Source organism: Falco punctatus (assembly GCF_963210335.1).
Source record: "Falco punctatus genome assembly, chromosome: 4".
Lineage (NCBI taxonomy): Eukaryota > Metazoa > Chordata > Aves > Falconiformes > Falconidae > Falco > Falco punctatus.
Genome location: NC_137583.1, coordinates 64924077 through 64945832, shown reverse-complemented (window position 1 = coordinate 64945832; position 21756 = coordinate 64924077). Strand labels below are relative to the sequence as shown.

The 21756-nt window shown below is 37.8% G+C and overlaps 1 long non-coding RNA gene across 1 annotated transcript in view; it reads right to left on the bottom strand.

The window, feature by feature from the left end:
* LOC308062619 overlaps positions 1–21756 on the bottom strand; it is a 33420-nt gene extending 11664 nt beyond the window's left edge. The window contains exon 1 of the long non-coding RNA XR_013927651.1: positions 1–21756. This exon is cut by the window's left edge and continues 8728 nt beyond it. This is a non-coding gene — a long non-coding RNA (uncharacterized lncRNA).

Below are 21756 nucleotides of genomic sequence, written 5' to 3'. Positions count from 1 at the left end.
TCTATGGACAAAAGAGTGGGATTTATCTGAAGGGATTGTAGCCACCTAAAATTCAGGTGTCTAGCCTAGGCTGATAATCTAAATTTCCCTTATAGTTGATAAAGGTATATAGCCTTCTCCAGGAGACAAAGATAGCTATATAATGTAGGTGGAAGGTATACATTTATACATTTGTTTGTACCTGATTTTCTTCATTGGCTGTATAGGGAGCCTTGGCAGCTACCCAATATCAGATAACACATTTTACAATGTTAGGCTTATAGAATCTTATCATGTGGAAAATAATGACCAGCAAATGTGCGAGGAGAGCTGGAGACAAGGGATTTCAAGTTAGAAATAGATGCCATGCAATAATTAGCAGCAGTTGGAGACACAAACTAGCACTGAACAGTGTTGGTTGGTCTCATTTTTAACTCTTCCAAAAGAAAAAGTTTATTTTTGAGGTTAGCTACTAGTTCAGAGCCAATTTTCAGCTAAAAAGAGCTCCAAGTCATTTTGAAATTATTCTAATATTGCTTCAGAGGAAACTGCCTGGCTATTTAATAGACAATGCTTCATGGAAAACTGTGGTGACTGGGAACTGGACTCCAGAATACTGTACTGAGGGCTGTTATTCTTCAATGCCTATATAAAGGTTTATTGGAAGTCACTGATCTTGTTTGTTAATTTCTAATGGGCTCCATATAACAGACGTAGAAGAAATCGGGGAAACAGGGTGAATTTTGGAGTTCTGAGATCTGTCTGAGGTGTTTTTTAGAGAAGGTGTGCTAGGAAGATCTGGCCCAGAGCCTGGAGGACCAGTATCTGGAATAATATCTCAGTGGCCCTAAGCCATGGACAGAGCAAGGGAATGATATCCACCTTCTGACCACATAGACATGCTCTATAATTTCTTCTCTCTCTTAGGAATTTTTCCAGGCAGGGTTACCCTATATATACAAACTGGTAGCCAGCAGAACATGGCTGAGTGGATAGTTTTGGACCATTTGTATAGCATTTTCATGAACATATTTTTTATTTTAAACACTTTTAAGAAGGTATTGTCCTTTAAACCAGTAATATATATAATTACCGTGGTGCACTTTGCTGTCAAGACCAGGCCTGTTCATTTTCCCAAGGGAGATGGTCTAACTCTAGGTTGGCTGTTGCCATATCATGCTGCAGAATATAGAGAGCCTCTGAAATGTGAGTAAAGTCCAAAGCTGCATTGTCATCAATATGACGAACATAAGAGTAAACCATGGTTAAGAGAAATAATGTATGTCTTCCTAAGAATGGTTTCAGCTTATCTCTAAGGTAGAAACTATGAATAATTAGGGCCAGATTTCACCCACCTTTGAGTTGTACTCTACCCAGGTTATCCAAAAGCAAATGGAATGTGTTGGGGAAAGGGAAAACATCTAGCACTGAGTACCTACTGTTTCTGAAGATATTTTCTCATAACCCAACACAAAGATCAATGTGTATAACTTAGTTTACACTTTCAGGGGATTCTGCAACTAGTAAACGCACAAATGAAAAATGTTTTATTACATCGGTAATAATACCTTTAGATAAACCTCACTGTGAGTGATATGTTTAAAAAAGTCTATCTATGGTAAGGTTTCATATTGCTAAGCACTAGCCATTAAAATATCAGTTACTAGAATGGCTTTTGCAAATTGGTGAGCTGATCCCTTGCCTTGGTTCCTGCAGCAAAACAACTTTTTGATAGCTCTCTACAAAGAGCAAATCATGGGATTTTATCTAAGGGAAAGAAAATAAGCTAAATCTTTCATTAAAGCATTCAATAAGAGAAATGCTTATTGCAAATGTACTTCTCAGCTCATGGGTGCAGAACTGAAGTGAATTATTCATTTCCAACACAGCCTTCAAATCAAAACATTTCAGCATTCCTTACTTACTAACATCAGTGGATTGTGTGAACCAGAATGCTATGTTACAATAACCTCATGATTTTTAGGCAGAAGGATCCTTGAATAATATTTCAGTCTCTGCTTTTCCCTGGAAACTTCCTTACTTTCAACAGCCGTCCTCTACTTGCCAGCAGTGACCTAACTCTAAAATTATTTGCTACATTTGAACAGGGAACAAAATTAACTCTTAAGCAAATGGGTGGCCTACGCCATCAGCCAAGAGTGGAACGGGGTTCAGGTGTATGTCCTGACTGGTGCACAAGCGCCGGTTATCATCTTTGTGAAGTCCCTCTGGCCAGTGGAAGAGCAGTATTTTGTCCAGAGGAGCTGCCTTAGCTGCATATTATTGTTATGATATTTTGTTAGCTAACTGGATTCCTTTTCATATATTTCAAGAACTGCCAGACCTGTGCTTTATCATTACTTTGCAAGCATACCTTTTCAGAGTGTGAACTGGGCTTAAACCTATACAGCACAATGTGGCTCTTCCAGAAAGAAGTTTTAATATAGAGGACACTATTTGTTACATGTCCCTACTATATACACTTACCTAAGCGCTTGCTTTATTAGTGCTGGAGAAATAGATCATTTCAGGGGAAAGAAAGGAGGAGAATTTCTTGCTGTACTTTTCAGGGCACATTTCTCAGGTTTGAGAACTGCTCAGGCATTCAGTCAACATCATCCTCTGAAGGCGCTTAGGTTTTGGCAGGTACATTTATCCATGGAACAACACACAAAAAGAAACCCTGATGGTTCGGAAGGGGTCGGTGGAGGTCTGAAGGTTAACTTAAGCCAAAGATCCTGAGGGAAATTATTCTTAATGAAAACTGACACATGTATGCCCCTGATAGCTTTAGAAAAAACAAACATACATTTCATCTGAATCTCAAAAAGCTCAAGTATTTAAGCTGTGCAACAAACCCTGAACAAATTTTGCACTGAATAGCGTTAGCTGCCAAGGAAAAATTAATTCACACACTTTTTATTCCTACTTCTCTGGTACCCAGTGGAACTGTTTTACATTTATCTGACCCCATGCAATACCTTTCTTTCAAAACCATTACATTTAATACATTTTCATAAGGAACAATTTGGAGTGTTGCCCAGTCATTGTCTAAAATGAAGCAAGAACAGAACCTTTAACACAACATGTGCATATACTATCCCCACATTGTGTATGAACACAAGAGCAGACATCCTTTAGAAACAATAAAAGCTATGTCTACCTAATGAGCACCAAATGGCATTTCTTGCTGTCATGGTTTAACCCCAGCTGGCAACTAAACCCCACACAACCGCTCACTCATTTCCCCTGCATCGGGATGGGGGGAGAATCGGAAGAGTAAAAGTGAGAAAACTCATGGGCTGAGATAAAGACAGTTCAATAGGTAAAGCAAAAGCTGCACATGCAAACAAAGCAAAATAAGGAATTAACTCCCATTCCTTCCCATCGTCAGGCAGGTGTTCAGCCATCTCCAGGACAGCAGGGCTCCGTGACAACTAACAATTACTTGGGTGGAAGACAAATGCTGTAACTCTGAATGTTTCCTCCTCCTTCCCCCAGTTTTACATGCTGAGCACGATGCATGTGGTACTGAATATCCCTTTGGTCAGCTGAGGTCAGCTGTCCTGGCTGTGTCCCCTCCCAGCCCACTCACTGGTGGTGGTGGTGGTGGGGGTGAGAGGCAGAAAAGCCCTTGGGGCTGCGTAAGCCCTGCTCAGCAGGAAAAAAACCAGCCCTGTGTTATCAGCGCTGCTCTCAGCATGGATCCAAAGCACAGCCCCGTACCAGCTACTGTGGAGAAAATAACTCTATCCCAGCCAAAACTAGCACATTTGCACACTCAGATTTCCCACTAAAGTCCGTGAGCTTTTTGCATGTGTAAGTTAAACACAGTAAACGTAACTAACTACATGTAAATATAACGTAGCATGTATTTATACTATAGTATGGCATCCCTTACTGCAGAACTATTTACTGTAGTAACAGGAACAACATGGAGTCTTCCAGAAGATATACAAAGAGGGTTTGGGTGTATGTTCCCACTGAACATGAACTGGTACTGTTCTTACAAGTTTCTTAATGAGAAGACTATGTCTCCTATAACCGAGATGAGTCTTTGTTATAATAACAGATAAGCTAAGACAGGAAGGAGCTTGAGAAAAGGAGAGCTAGGTATATGTCTTTCAGTAGGTAGCTATGACAGAATTGAATCACTAATTAAAAGAGATTGAATGCTTCAGGGATGTTACAATTCCATCCAGACCTTAAAAGATCAGATAGCCTTATGAGATGCCTATCATATTGCTCAATGTGCCCTTACAGATCTCAGACACATTAAGCAAAGCATGCTGCTGATAAAAGCCTGTGGCAGTCAGAAGGCACATTTTCATAAAGAAGGCAAGAACTGTTGAGTGTGATGTCTGATAGGAGTTATACTGGTTTCTACCAGCTGAGATTCTGACTGTAATCAGCACGATGCTGGTGACTGATGACAGCATCTTAAATGGCTGCAAGCTGTACAGTGCTTGTTCATCCCAGCCTGGGTTAAAAGGGAACGTTGGTTATGTTTGCATCACAAGGATGTTCAGAGACCTATTTTAATATCAGGAGTCCATTTTGATGTCCCCCAAAGAGTTTATTTTCTCGGTAGGCTTATCTTTAGAAGGGTGTGAAGAGAAAAGCAGATTTACTGTCTGTAATAGAATCACAATTGGAAGCTGAGACAGTTTAAAAGTCTTCTACATCTGATTATAGGAGATAAGACATTTTTTTCACTAGAAGAATAAAAAAACTACTGGAGTAACTTACCAAAACTGAACACTTCATTTAAAAGTGGTTTTAGTTAAAGCAAGATTTGAGTTATGGAAGTAAAAAATACTGAAATAAAGCAGGCTAACAAACTTCAAATGTGAAAAGTAAATGGAACAGAATGGTAGAAAACAAACTTTTCTCTGCATCTATAAGGAAGAAACAAATTCATTTAAAGTACAACAATAAAGGTTCAGAAGAAGCTTCATATCATGGAAAAATGGAGCCAACAGGTTTAAGAAACGTTATCAGTGTTAGTTTATAAGCACAGGTTATATAAACATCTCTTAGAGGTGGTTATGAATTCTCAGGGCAGGATGAAGGGTTGCACTGCCTCCATGTTCTGTCTGATACTCTCTTTCCATCCTCTGGTGTCCTATTGCCTGTGTTATAACACAGGTCAGACAATATAGTTATGGCTATCTTGTTGTAGGCCTGTATCTGCAAGCATCCAAAGAGGTCTGCAGCTCTGCTGGGAGCCGAAGGCAGGTCTGAGTTCTAGTCCAGGACATGATCATAGGAACTACCACCTGTTTTACAACTGTTTTTGCAACAGTCATTGTCTACTTCAAGAAAAGAACTTGCCACCTTACAATGGGACTGAAGGTTAAGTATAGCGTCTATATTCACAAATATAATGGCGCACATTGCCATTCAGCTGCTTCTTAGCTCTGAAGGCACCTCAATTTTTTTGGCATCTGCCTTCATATCTTACTGCTCCCAGGGTGCATGCCTTGATTTATCTTACGTTAGTGTCCTATAAGACAGCTGGTGCATATGCCCTGAAACGGACACAGTGCCCATTTGGTACTTATGTCCAAGTGAATCATAGACTTGTAGAATCCTTTAGGTTGGAAAAAAAAACCTTTGGGATCATCAAGTTCAACCAGTAACCCAGCACTGCCAAGTCCACCACTAAACCATGTCCCCGAGTGCCACATCTACACATCTTTTAAATATCTCCAGGGATGGTGACTCAACCACTTCCCTGGGCAGCCTGTTCCCTTGCTTGAAAAACCTTGTTCTGAAAGTATTTCTGTCCTTTACTGGAAGGACCAGAATCTCTGTAAGTAACACAGATTTACAGGACATATTACAAAATGCACTCATGCCTAGTTCTAATTGTTAAAGGATAGCAGTTTGGAAGTTGTAATGTATTCCTTCCCTCCTTCTTTTCTTTCCTTCCTTCTGTCCGTCCGTCCCTCCCTCCCTTTTTTCCTCTGTCCTTCTGTTTCTGTAATTAAAAAGATCATTACTAAAGATGTGGCAAAAGATGGAAGAAAAAATTTTGTAGGAAACAAATGACAGAGAAAGAGAGAATGAGACAGAAAGGCATGGTTCTGTATTCTGTTTGGAAGGAAGAATCTTTGTTTCCTCGCATATGATTATTTTTATATTTAACATACATTGTCCTAGCTTATGGTTATTTAAGTATTGAACACAAACTGACCAGTAAGAGTCCTGAGTATGAAGTCCAGGATTATTTGCCCCATGTGGGTCCTCTAATTGCAAGACTGTATAATCAAGTTCTTTTTCTGTTCTAAATTCCTTTTCACATACCAACAGGAATTCAGATGAAGAGGTAGAGCCCCTCCTTTACCTCGGATGAGCATTGTAACTGCACAACTGCTTTTGAAGATAACCTCAGGTCCTCTTAAGGGAATTTGCGTTCTCTTACTGAAAATGGAAAAAGTTGAATTTTATTTCACAGCAGCATTGCGAAGACATGGATTGGCACAATTCATTTCGTTCACAATGGTATACCATAATGCAGATACATATGTGACCTACAGCAGATCTCTCTTACACTAATTCCAGGGGGTGCAGAATATATTTCTTGAAAAACTAGTATTGCTTGGAATTACAGACACTGAACTTCCCGTTAAAACCATCTGGAAATGTATACGTATGTAGTGTGATTACTGAAGAAGAGACAAATAAAAGACTTTTATTAATCCAAATATATTTGACTTTTTGTTTAATCTCATCCTCAAGCTCCCTTTATATTCTACACACAGCTGTCAGTAATTCCAGCCCAATAACAATTTAGAAAATCATCTGCTCTGAGCGTAATGATGTTTGTGGTAAGACTTACACTGTTTTCCTGTCCAACAGCCTCTTATAGTGTGAACATGCACTGAACTGTCTGTGGCAGTCCTCACAACTTTCTTATCACTGGTGCAACCAGTACTTATTCCTTGTATCTGCTAGGTGGGTGTACAGCCAGGTTTCATCTTGGTCCAAATCCCTGTTTTTCTGTATTCAGCTGTGATAGCCCTCTCAGGAGATGGTGACAGTGCTGGTAAATTATCTCTGTTCTTAGCATTTTGAGGTTTGAAATACTTCATTCTAATGGTGGCTTGACACATGCCACAGGATTATTTTTTTTAATAATTTTTGAGGAACCGTGGAATGTATATATAATTGAGGTATTTCAGCTTTCTTGCAGACAATACAGACTCTCTTTTAAGTTGTGAAATTGGAAGATGCTGTTTGTCATTGTAATTACTTTTTAAAGCCTTTTAAAGTAAATTGACTTTAAAAGTATTTTCATTTGTGTCTTAGTAATACATTCACAGAAAATAGGGCTGAGGTTGATCAGCCTGGCCACCCTGCTTCCTGAAGACAAGACTGACTGCACATCAACTTTTGCTGACAGATGTTTGGTAAACCAGTTTTTAACAGTGTCAGTGATGAGATCCCACAGCCGTCCAAGGTGCTAATGAGGAATTTCTAAGTTTAGGTATCTTTATAGTTCAGACAATTGCATATTAACAATTAAAAGAGATGGCTTAAAAGGAAAAGCCTTTTGAAAATGGGATAAGGACTCTTCTCTCAAAAAATTAATTCAAATCTTGAGAGGAAAAATATTACAACTCTTGCTGCTGCCATTAAAATATTTTCCAAGGCAAGCAGTTACTTTATTTTTCAGGCTTTAGATCACCCAGTTATGAGGAAACAATTCAAGTTCTTACTGGACAACTCCAAGAAAAACATGAGGTTACTTTTAGGTGCAAGCTACAAAAAAGAGCTTATGGAATGTGCTCTGTCATTGTCCTGAATGATTATTTTGCTCTCACATAGTCGCAGGGAATAAAGTTTCTTTAGATGCATGACTTATCCTTTGATACCTATGTGTGTGTATCTTCAGCTGAGCAGCCCCTCACCTCCCTGGTATTAGTGAAGAAAGTTGATTGGGTTAATGAGCCTCTGGTGAGCATAGGAAAAGAACTAATGCAGTTAAATAGAATATTAAACAAATATATGTTCATATTCACTGAATTATACCTCTCATAAAAGACAAATCCTATCTTCTCAAATGTGAAAGAATTTTATTCTAATGCATAGAAAAAATTATATCTTTTGACATTATTAATGCATAATCAGCTGTGAATCATCTGTACAACCTTAGACTGACATTAGAATAAATACAGAAGAGAACAGAAAGAAGCGTCTTCCAAGGAGCTGAATAGTAGGGGGAACAATCAGTTCTTTCTTGATCTATACCTTCCCATAACTTTTGCATACTATCTTTTCCACAACAGAAGTTTGGTATGTCCTAATTTTCAAGGCTTCTAATCTACGATAACAACAGGCTAGGATTTCAGGTTTTCATTTAGTTGGGAACGAGAGCTGACCCACCCTTAAGCATTTATTTTAGTTTTCCAGGTAGAATATCAAGCAATTGCAGTAAAGCTGAATTTTTCCCTGTCTTCCAATTGCATTTTTTTCTTGCAAGACAAAAGACACAAATTTTTCAGCAAACTCCACTGAAAACTTTCTGTATAAAAATGGAAATATTTGGGTTTTTTTAGAGCTGTGTCCAGCCAGGCATTTAACCCGTGCTCCACTGAAGCTGGAATCACCTTTGAAAAAAAACCCAACCAAAACCCAAACAAATCCTTTTGGGTCTCTTCCGTTCTCTGGTTTTGCTTTCTTCCTACATTTGCTGTTTAAAGCACACCTATCATTTTAAAGCATAACAGCACATGAAAAGCAGGGAATGCCAATAGTGGTGATTGCAGCAAATTCCAAACTTCTATGAGGAGGAAAACATCAAAATATTTTAGTTCATATGAGACAGTTGTGGTAGAGAGGTATGAAAGAGGCGTATGCAATACCATTAACCCTTCTACTAGTACCTCCTATTCAGATAAGGAGGGATTTAAGCTATACACTGTCACAGCGCTCTCCAAACTATCAAGCTGTAGCAAGGTCTTTTACCATCTCATACCAGCATGCTCTTCATGCCAGTCCCTCTGCTGCCTTCTCTCCATTTCTTTGCATCCAGGGTGTGTGTTCTCTCTTCTCTTGCTTCTTCCTTGGCTGCTCTATCTTCATTGACTCTCAACCACTTAACAGAACCAGCCACAGCTGCACCTTATCTACATCGACCAACCCGCTGGCCCTGAAGCCAACCCACAGCTGTATATTACCAATGCTAATTAACCCAGCTTCATTCTTCTACAATACCCCATCACTGCTTTTGAGGTGTTATTACTTTTTTTCACAAAGCACTAATCTCCATAAAAAGGGCAGATATGATTATGAGAATGTGGTGTGGGGGTTGTATTTCTTAAAGCCTGGGCAGGAGCAGAAGATAGGACACACTATGAATTCCCTCTTTGTATCTGTTGTCAGCTTTCTTTTTCATGCTAGACAATGAGCTATGGGTATGACTGACAGAGAATAAAGTCGGAGGAATAGTAACTAGCAGCCAAGTCAGCTGCTAGCTCAAGCGAAAATGTAAGCCAAACTAGCAAGGGCTGAATATTTCAGCAAAAGAGGTAAGTGTGCAACAACTCCATGTGAATACCAATGAGAAACATTTGTTCTCGATTACTAGGCAGATGTTAAGGGATTAATATGAAAGGGAAGATTTAATTAGGAACAATGCTTTGCAGAACAAGTTAGGACATATGAATGAATGGATGGAGAAGAAGAAAACAATTCACCCTTAAGGTGTCAGTTTTATGTGTTTCTGAAGAACTGTACCATACATCTATGATGTTTTAAGTGCGGAACTGTGTAAAAGTCTGAATGAACCAGAGAAATTGAAAATCAGGTTAAGAGAACAAATGCCACTTGAACAACTTCAGGGACTTCATCATCAAGGTTTAACCTGAGAAATTCCTTATGTATTTTCTTTGGCATTGCAAAAAATGTGAGGAAGAAACAATGGAACTTACACATGTATTTGTAGACAGTAAGATAAGCCTTTGTTTAAAAACACCTCTGTTGAAGAAGAAGCTGCCTAGTCTAGATGATTGACACATATACACAAAAATAGGTTTTGTTTCTTATGTTCATTTAAAGTGATAGCTCTCAGCATCACTAATACTAGCCAGTCCACAATGAACAGACAATGTTAGTTGTTTTGTTCACAGTAGGTACCATGTACTTGGATTTTGTCACCTGGGCAACAGTGCACATATTTCTGTTTCAAGGGCACTTCAGAAAGCAGTCTCTGGTGCTGTTATAAAGGACTTCCTAGTGGACTTTTGCCTGCTTCTGTGTTTCACCAACTCACGCTGTTCCAGTAATTCATATTCTTGTATTTTCAGTCTTATTTCACTCATCTTGAGATGTTTTTTTGGAGGTGTAGATCAGTGAATTCTGTGCTACCCGACTTTAAAGCTGGGACAAGAAACTAACAGAGCCCGGTCTGCTGTCTTTTGAAAATTTTGGTGAGAAGTTCATGCTGGTATATTGTCTGTTATGAAAAGTCCTAGAGAACTGTCAGAAATGAAAACAATGTGCTTTGATGGAAAGAAGCTTCCATAAAAAATACTGTACAGTTAAAACTGTCCAGTTCCAATAAAACTTTCTGATGGTACTTCTTAACTATCTCAAAGCAGATGTTTTGAATACAAAGAACTGCTGTAGCTCTTGTTATTTAGCATTCATGTTCTGATAACACCATGAAGCCGTGCTGAAGTTGTTTGAGGAACTATTTAAGTAAGCACTCTGAGTATGTCGACTCATATAGAAAACCAAAGAAAGATTCTCATTCTCTATTACCTTTAACATCATGTTTCCATAAGTGTTTATTATCCAGATGATACTACAGAGCTTGAGGGTGAACTTTTTTGTCTTAGCATAGATTTGTACCCTACTTCAAGATACATTTGGTGTCTCCTTAGCAGACACTGAATTAAGGCTTGCAGGATTCGGCAGCTCATGCCTCTCTGCCCTCTGTGGCTGCTGCATGCAGCTAATTCCTCCTGGGAAAAGCAGCAGACCATCAGTTTGTTTACCATCCAGTAAAGATACCTGGCAGTTTCCTTGCACAAAATGAGCTGCTCTCTTGTCAGGAAGATGTTTGATCCTCTCACAGGCTCTGCCATCTGTTGAATAAATATAGGCATGTGAAAGTTCAAAGTGTTACTGTGCGTAATAACAGGCAGCGGAACAGTGCATAGTATTGACTGGTGGAATTAAGACACATACAGTCTCCAATTATGCCAGAGTTACAACGCTGTTAGGAACAAGACAAACTCTTTAAAAAAGTCACCTCCTCAAATTTCTTGAAAGGAAAATAAAAATAAATGAAAAAAGATCAATATTTTCTGTTGGTTATAACATGGATTTTGTACTTAACCACCAATTTAGCTCTGCCCACACAAAATCCATTCAGAGTCTATTTAATTCATTTCAGCACTGTGGATTGACCTAAAAAAAATCCTTCAAAATGCAAAGTTAAAGAGACACTGAATTGCAATGTATAAGGTGGCAATTTTCAGTTTGTTCCTTAGTCCCAGACAGACTGTGAAATAGCTTGAGCAAAATGTTTAGTACTGATTTAATGGGTTTGAATTTTTTTTCCATTTTAGTGTCCAGGGAAAAAACCCCTATATTATTCTGCTCACAAGCAAAATCTCTAGCCTTTCTTGTAAGTGTTTGCAACTATTCAAGTAGATTTTGTTTATTGTTGATATAAACTTGCTTGTTACAATTTCCAGTGCTAAGCGGAGTAAACAATTTTGAGCATAAATGTTGCATAGGCACATCAGTGTTTAATATAGATTATGAAAGTATTTTCAAAATGCTCGTGTAAGACCACGTTGTTATATTATCAGCCTTTACTGGGCTAGGAAACCCGTAACTTTCAATCATTGATTTAGCAGGACTTTAAACACTTGCTTTCCATACTCTGAACTGAAAACATGCATTAGAGATTTGCCACGCTGGCTCAGAATCAGTCACCGTTAAGCCATTATACAATGTTTTGTTATTGTATTACAAGTAGTAGTAATAGGTGAGATAACATTGAAAAATATTTATTATACCTCTCATAATTAATAACATGATGTGCTGATGTGATTTTCATTATCTGTGTTTTGCGGTTACATGGGAATACTCATAGTTTCAGAATGGAGCTGCTGAAAAGGTGTGGTGGCAGTATGGTTGCAGCCCTGGGAAAGATTACAATCTCATTATTAATCAAGAGGCAGCAGAAAGAAGGAGGAAGCTTATAACAAATGAGGTGGAAAAGTAAAATAGGAGACAATTATTAGTTTAAGGTGGGGTCACAGACTACTATAAGCAGGATTTATTTGACGACGTAGAGATAAATCCATATGAGTGACACCTAAACAGTATAGCTGGCGGAATATTTTAACTAGTGTAAGACTTCACAAATTTTAGCCATGTGTATTTACCTGTCTTCTAAATTAGTCGCCTATATGTTCTCCATTGTCGAGAGAGAGAGGTACCTCCAGAGGATGTTTATTTCCACATTAAAAAAGGTATGTAAAATAGGAGCCATGGATTGCTCTCAGCAGCTGCCTATCTCTTTCCAGGGGCTTCAGAAGAGCAAAGAGGATGAATTAAGTTTATATAAGTTATAGACAGCTCAGGTTGACTGAGCAGAACCCAACCCTTAATTTGCAGTTTATTTTAATGATCTGATGATTGAAATATCAGTGACTACTCTGTTCTCAGATTATTTCATTGTCAGAGCAAAAGGAGATCGAATTCTTTCCCCCAGAGGTGTGATTTAAGGAATAACTGCCATAGTTCACACATATGACCTCATGATAAAGAGATATGAGCTGTGACCTGTGGAGATTTATCAGTTATTTGCTAATGGCTGGGGGAGGATTAGCAGACAGTAAGGGGAAATACTGATACACTCTAGCAAGAAGAAAGACCTTACTACCATATAAATCCAGAACAAGTGATTGCTTTAGCTCGATACAAATTTAGAAACTCTGTCCTCCGAGCTATTCAACACAAACATACATCTGCAGGCACCACAAATCCTTTTAAGTTTTCTGTGTTCTGCCAATGCTTATGAGGAGTTTGTGATCCCAGTTTTGACATTAGGTTGCTAAATGGCTTTGGCTAGTCACTCCCCAATGCACATTCCTTATTTTCCCACCTGTATGGAGGAATGAGGAGTCCTTACTTCTATAATATGCCTTAAAATCTTGAGCTAAAATGATTTTTTAAAAAGATGAGTGATTAAGATGTCACTGGCTCAAAATACTAACCTGCTCATTTTCTGTTAATACAGAAAACTTGTTCTCAAACCTCAGAGCTAAGCAGTTCAGGTCATGCAACACTAACGTAATGTAAGGCAAACACCAAAACCAAATATAAAATATAAGATTTTGCTCCTCTAATTTCACCAGAGTGTTAGAGTGATGCCCATATTCTCAATTTAGGCATAAAATATTGATAGTTCTTGATTTTTCACAGTGTTTGCTTGGGTGGGAATGTTTTTCTGTTTCCCAGAGGATAAATCTAAAGGGCCTTAAAGAAAATTTTATTCCTCTCTGGCCTGACTCCATTATTTTTCTCTTGGCCAAATTTAATTTTTCTGCTAATGGGACACACTAAAAAAATTATTACAATGTTGACGTTCTTGCAGTCAAAACTTAGATGCACATGACAAAACAAGATAAAAAGTAGGGAAAATAACATTAGTGTGAAGTGATAAATGATGAAATATTAAGCTATGTTGTTATTTTCTGTGGCAATCTTTTTCTCTGGTTTATGCAACCATCAACAACAGATGACTATCCTTATACTTTTATGGCCCAGACTGTTCACAATGGCTTTCTGGTTTGTGGCTATTATTTTGAATCTGCACTTCATTATATGCAATATTTGCATACGCAATTCACTTAGGTAGTTATACTGACCCCAGGGAAATGTCCAGTGAAGGTTCACTGTGACTGAGTTTGAATGAATAATGAAATGCTAATGGAAAAATGTGGCCCCACCTGATAGCAAATGAACTTTGCTCACCATAAAATGGGACAGATCAAAGGTCTCCATAAAGAATTTGTTCCTATACCATAATTAGAACACATTAAGACTTGACTGTAATTTTACATAGGTAATAGGAAAACTCTCCCAAAACGGCTTCCTTCAAATTTTATCATTTGATTCCTGTTTCTAGAGAATGAGGGTGGTGTACAAAAATCACTGGGTTTCCTTCTCCTTATAACTATAGCAGAGTAGAAGGCGAAGTGTAGTGCCACCCTTCCCTTTCCTTATTTCTTCAAGATTCATGAATTGATAATAATTCAAAATTACTATCTTAAAATTCAGATTATACAGGGAGGATGGAAACTAACCAATTCCCAAGTGAATTTCTGACTGAAATAACAATGATGGCTAGGCATTGCCTATTTTGTAACTGTCACTGATATACTTTTCAGATTTTACATTGCATTTAAAATATGTATTTTTTTAAAAAGTCTATGTTTTCACAATCTTTAATAGCTAGACTACTGGTTCATACATGTGGGCTTGCTATTCTCCCATTCTAGGTTTGCCAGCATCATATCTGATACTGTATAGCCGCATTATTTTGGAACTGTGGCCAAGCTAATAAATCCTACTGTATGGTTTGTCTCATAGGCTTGAATGCACCAGTATGACAGTGTGGCTGCCATCTTCACATCTCTTAAGTGTCCCCTTCGAAACAAAAAAAAAAAAAAAAAAAAAGAACAAAACATTCCCTTCACACCTACAAAAAGTACGCTTCAGCAAGCATGACATGAAGGAAGTATGTGTTACAGTTGCCCTTACCTCATTCCACTGTGTTCCCCACAGATTGTGGCTAAGGATGCCAATCCTGCTTTGGTGGGAAGTGCTGAGAAAATGACTATTGAAATGTTGCTGCATAGTACTGGTAGGAAAAAGCCTTGGAAAAGCCCAACATGAGATCAAAAACTTCAGGACGATTACAAAGAAACAAGAAAGGGAATATATCTTTCTCTGAAGGGAAATTAGCTAAGATACAAACAAAATTAAGCACAAGGGAATTTGCTGTGTGTGCCAACTACGGGCATAAGACATGGATTGCAAAGGCACAGGTGAGCACAGGCTGGGGAGGTACTTGGAGGAGAGGCTTTAGTTTCGGGTGTGCCAGACTCCTTTGCTCTGTGAGGCCAGACAGGAGAGGGACATCAATGGTGGAGTCCTACAACCCCCAGGGTCAGTCCTAGTGACCTGTCATGAAAGAAGTTAAAAAAATAGTTGTCCTTATCACATGCTACTTAGGTTGTATTTTCTTTAAGTGTCCTAGTAGCAGCTCAATAACCATCTGAAAGCACAGGAGCTGTTGGGAGAAGGGGTTTGGCAATTGCTAAGCTGTGCCTTTTCTCCTCTCCTGAGTCACTGGGTTCTGAAGTGCTGAGCCACTCTGCCCTCTGCAGCGACACCTCCAGCAGCTTCAGGAAGGGTACACAGAAGAGTATAGCTAAAAGGATCGCCGAACCCCAGTAACACAAAGTTGGCAGTGGACTTTCAGCCCACTGGAAAGAATTCAGTTCTTCTTGGTCAGTTCAAAGCATTCAAAGAATCACTTTAAACTATTGTGCCTCAGTCATGCATGAGGCAGAGTTTACAAAGATATTGTCCTACCCCATACTTCTTACGTTAAAAGGGTGACTTTTTCTGCTGAATGTTATTAAAAAAACCCAACCAATTATGTCAATATATTTTTCCTGGCAGCTAGGTGCAAAAAGACAAGCTTCATTCCCAAGCCTCCAGGTCATGAATGAATGGTATTTCTGTTTCCATATAATTCACTGTTTTTTCTACAGAAGCTGTCAGAGATGTGTTAGCTTGTCATCCTGACGTCCTTTTCAAAAAGCAGAAAAAGGACAGTAGTCCAAACTTATCCTGAACCTTATATCATATTCGACATATAACAACTACCATACAGGTTCAGTCAGTGACTCCTTGTGGTGATTTGTATGAGTCATTTTTCATCATAAGGAGAGTTAAACTGGCTGCAGCAGCTAAGCAGGTAATCCAATGATCTGTGTGAGGTATTTTTATTATTCACAAAACCCAGGGACTACAAGACCAAAACCAAGCTACAGATGTTTTTGACTATGTGTAATTCAGGCATTGCATTACAATATAGTTTGTTTTACAACAGTAACATTTCAATCATCCACTGCAAGTGTGCATTCCTACTGTACAAAAGACATTTGCCTGAACTACCAGGGCCAGAACGTTTCATTTTAAAGTAATTCGTTGCCTTTTAGTAGAAAGGAACATCAGGTCCATTTTTTTCTCTTCCATGTGCTCTAGACTTTGTATTTTCCCGCTGTAGTATACTTAATAATATCAAAGACTTCATTGCACTGAGGTAAGGATGCCCTTAACATAGGATTCCTTAGGTTCTACCTCCATTTTTCTGAGCTCAAGTTTCATTAGTTTACTCCTTGCACCACTTGTAAATGGTTCTGCTTATATCCAACAAATAGTTGTAGATGTTTAAAGATACCATTAGTCACCATCTGATCAAGTTACATTTGGAGTCATTCCAATGAATTTCCATTGTTAAGGCCTTGCCCAAATATGTTCCGATTTGTCAATGTACTTCTGACTGCTGATGTGTTCAGAAGCATGCATAATATTCTTGCTAGTAATTTTTAGCCATCTGTAGTCTTCCTTGAGCTCCCTGTGAAAACATGCTAAACAGCTCTTGGCTAGCCCTTCCTGTTAAGTCACTAAAAAGCAACTCATTTGATGATCTGATAGAGAGTGGTCATTTGTTTGTTTTTGTTTTTTTGTGAATCAAAACCAGGTTAGTTTGCACTTACCTAGTATGGTGGAATTGTTGACAAAGGACATGCAGTCAGTTATCGGAGAGAATATTCCCTTTCAAGAATTAATATTCTCTTCATCTTACTCAGACAGTTGTTTAAGGCTTCTGATGTAGCAGGTCAAAAATAATTTCAGCATCTCACAGTTTTCTGCCTCATCCCTGTGTGAACTGTTCATATGTCATTACTTTTAATTTACAGATTTTTAGACTCTACAGTCAATGATCACGTCAGATTGTATTAATTTTTCAATTATAATTTTATGCAAGCATTTTATTAACTCAAGTTGTATCTGGAGCTCTTGCTAGTACGTGAGATGTGACTTGACATTTCCTGATAATAAGGAAGATGCATGATGATATTATTTGATCTACCACAGGAGAACAACACAGAACATCAGTTATATAGCACTCCTTAGATATTAACCATGTAATGACAACTTTTACAACAGGACTGCTGCCCTTCCATTTTTATATTGCCTCTTTAACTTTAAGGATGGTACAGTAAAGGGATCTTTCAGAAAGCAATTAGTTACTCCATTAATGGTAAAAGAATCTTCTTTTTCTGTCTCTAGGTTTTACAGTGAAATGTGGACTTGTGGTCTGAATAGGGACCATAAAATTACAAGTCTAGGTCCTTCGTGAAAGAATGAATTCATACAGTGAAAGACAGCTCCATACATTTTCTGTGGTGGATTAATTTTTTATCTGCAATAATAATTTTGAATATTTTTGCTAATCAACCAGTTTTTTCCATCCTATACTTTGCTAAAAGATAATTCAAGAATAACTGTTACAGAGTTCTCTACCAGCATAGAAAGAACAGAGTCTTACTGTTCAAAAGCTCAAAATATTTGATTTTTTTTTCAATTTTGAGCTTCATTTTTCTCATTTGTGTATTACTGTGTAATACACTGCGTAAGACAGGTGGTGTGAGATGTAGTTGCTATTAGTAAGCAATGTTGTGATCCTCATATAACAGCAAGAGTAATTGCTATTATATGCAAGAGCAGTCCAGAATGACAGATAAATTAATGTCTTCCCCAGCCGGTTAAATTACCGGTGTTTTCTGTTTCTATGTCAGAAATTGAGGGAAGAATCTGATCTTCCTTCTGCTTTAGAAATAATTTTTAAAAGTGAAAAATAATGTTCTCAAAGGGTAATGCTACCTAAGTGATGGGGTTTTTCCTTCCAAACAGAATGAAATGCATGGTCTGTTGCCTAACATCCAGTTACACAATGGTTATGTGTTAAAACCTATCTACATATAAACCATATTAAATTTAACCTAGTTTTCTCTCTGGGACAAAGGACAAATTATATAAAGTACACTGTTGTGCAACAAATACATTATGTTCTCTAAAAGCTGTCAGTCTCCAATACAGGCTTTACAGCTATGAAGAATGCCATGCAATATTTTCTCTGGGAGAGTAACAACAGTAAGCACCCTTGACCTTCCTAATTTTCAAATGTATATAACAAATCAAACCACAGATATAAAATGGGTACAGCATCAGAAAAGAGGTGTATGTGTGTATATATTTATATATATAAAACCAGTTTTATCAGAACACTTGTGTGTTTGGTCAAAATATGTTTTCTTTACAACTCTAGCTAAGGAAAATATCTCTGACCTTTAAAAAAATAGAGAAAGAGTGTCAGAGAGAAATGTTCAACCTTCTAACTGTAAGAAAAGTTTGCAGGCATGAAATTCAGTTTCACAAACCAAAATGTAAATAGAAAAGAACCTGAAATCTATCACTGAAAAAAAATTCAAACTTTTAAAATCACACTTCAGGAACCCATCCTTACCTGCAGTGACTTAGAAGCCTGACTTACAGTACAGGATTTATAAACTGATGATAGAGTATTATAGAACAGAACAAACACTCTTGGGTTTTTATAGCTGAATAACACAGAGCAAACATTAAGTAATATGTCTAGTAAGGGACATAGATGTCTGAAAGTTAGCACCAGCCTACAACTGTTTGGATCTGGACTAGCATTAAGAATTTGCACTATTTCCAGAAAATCCTTACCAATGCAGTGTATGGGAAGAGTTTGTGGGATTAGTGTCCCAAACTAATCAATAACCTGGGCAAGGTACTGCTGGGATGTGGGCAACAGAAATGTTGAAAAGAGGTCTTGTGGCCTGTATGGAGTTTCAATTATCCATCCCCAGGTGCAAGAAAGTGCTGACATGCTTGCAATCCTGTTTTAGTAGGTCAGAATCTTTCTTCCAAGGAAATGAACAGCATAAACTTTTTCCTTTAGAAAAATGTCACCAGAATTTCAGAAGTTGGAAATCTTTTCCATCCAAATTCTCTTTAAGTTCCTTTGGCAATAAAACACATGAAGAAAGTTTCACAGATGATGAAATACATACATCATCCATAATTTAAGATTATTACACAGTTAGAGATCCGCTAAAGTGATTAATCACTGATGGTTCTATGAAATATTAAGAAAACAGTCCTATTTCCTATAGAAAAGGAGAAGCCTAATTTCAAGACAAACTGAAAAATCTAAATGAGAAGCAACTGAGGCATTAATTTATTTCTTATGTCTTTTCTCTCTTCACCATTTTTCTAAATCACATTAGTTTCCTCAAATGTTACAATGCTTTTAATCGTATGTGTTCCGTTACTTGTACATTCTTTTCATAAATCAATATACATCTTGTCTTATGTAAGAATGAATCTCAGAGAATTAGTTGGAATTCTGTGTATTTCCAGACTCATTCTGTCCCTGTAAAAATATTTTGGTTTTGTTTTGGTTTTGGTTTTTTTTCTTGATACAAAAGTATGGCATTTCAACACTTAAAGAGTAAATCATGTTAAAATACTTGTGTATCCTCTATAAACTTAGGGTATCCACAGATTTTTAAAAAACAATTAGTTTATTTTAGACCTCAGCCTCAAAAGCCATACACTTTATTTTCACCCTATTATGTAAAGCATATGCATAAATAAGAGGTAATGACTAACTTGAGATCATAATTCACTAAGATAGGTAGAAAAAGATAATTTGCTAAAGTATAGGTAAAAATAATATCTAACTGCAATCATAGGGTGAAGTTTGTAGTCTTAGCCTTGTTTCCTATGTGCTTTTAGCTGGTGGAGTTTTTTGGGCATAGAATCAAAGGCTAGTTTAGGTCAGAATGGACCTTTGGATGTCATCTAAACCAAGCCCCTGTTCAAAGCAGGTCTAATTAGAACCTGTTTGCTAAGGGCCTGTCCAGATGCACCCTGAACACCTCCAAGCATGAAGATTTCACAGCCTTTCTGGGCAACCTCTTCCAGTGTTTGACTACCTTCATAATTCTTTTTTCCTTGGATCTAACTGAAATTTTCTGTTTCTGAAGTTGTTTGTTGACTCCTGTCACATCACTGTGCACTGCAAAGAACAGTGGGCTCTGTATTTCCTACATCCTTGCATTAGGTGTTTTGCAGACAGTAATAAGATTTCCCCTTAGCTTTCATTTCTGAAGACTGAACAGATCCTGGATGGATGCTCTGTGCCACATTTCTTCCATATAAGCTGTTCAAACAGTGAGCACAGAAATGTTCCCTGCACCTTTATTAGTTTCTCCATTCAGAAAGTAGTTTTTCCAAAAGGAGTGGCAATGTTTGACTTCTGCACTGGTGGAAGGCTTTTCTGTGCTGGGGTCCATTCCCCATCACCTCCTTCACTGAACCTGGAATGCATTTCGGTCAGATGTAAAAGTATGAAATGAAAAGTTGATAAAATTCAATCATATTTTCCCTAATCATAGAACTCTTGTTCAACCCAGGGAGATAAAACTCATCTTAACTCAAGTAGCTAGAAACAGGGCGTGCTCTTTGTGAACATACCACATGATAATGGAATAATAGCCATGCCTGTAGCACACACAGTAAGCTCCATCTGTTGCCAGACTGACACTCCTGGGCTTCTGGTACCTTCTGTCCATTGTGTCAACCTTAGGTTTCTTGACTGTGTTTTCATAAAGAATTGAACTAGATTTTTATTTCCTTTTCCCCCTGTCTGTCATACATATACTGCTATTCTTCTACTCATCAGGGGATCATACAAACATAACCTCCCATCTTATTAACAATAGACCTAGTAATTATTTAATATGGAACACTGACAGGCATCATTACACAACAAACGAGTTCAGATTTTAATCCCTTAACACATCATTTATCTTACTCATTTACAAATCCACATTTCACAACCCAACTTACATATTCTTTTATCAGTGAGTTATTTCTTTGAGCTTTAACTTTTTGATTATTCACTAAAACAAATACCTGGCATGTAATAAGCCTACATATCCTTATCAACATCCATAACAGGTCTGATGATATAGCATTTCACTAGGATAAAGGGCTTTACTCTTGCCAGGCTGCATTTGGGATGGGAAATTTAGTCCATTAATCAAACATCTATAATAGCAGCACTGACAGCACCAGAGCAGACAGAGGATAAACATCCTATTGACTCCCTGAATAATTTGAGAACAGGAATAGGTCAGCACAATGAGCTCTCTGAAATGAGTTTTTCCTTATTGTTCAATTTCTCCCATTTTTCACCACCTTTGGATAGTTGTCCCAAATAACGCACAAAAAGCTGTTTCAGATCTTGTACTGGAATGAGTGAGACAAGTAGGAACTCGAGGAATTCAAGGTCAAGCCTAAGGCAAAGATTAAAGCAGAAGGTTTGTTTTTCATTTACATTTTAACTCCACCTCAACTGAATCAGATGGAGCAACCAAACACTCAGCTACTTTACAGAACTAATAGTCAGAAAGAGTATGGCTCACTCTGCTGTGAGAGCAATTTTTTCCACACTTCATTCAACAGAGAATATATTTGTGGAGAGAAGCCAACCCAATGCTTATTTTTAAGGAGTGAAGAAAAGAAAAGATTTTTTTTCCAAAAGTGTGACATTAACCCTTTAGCTTTTTA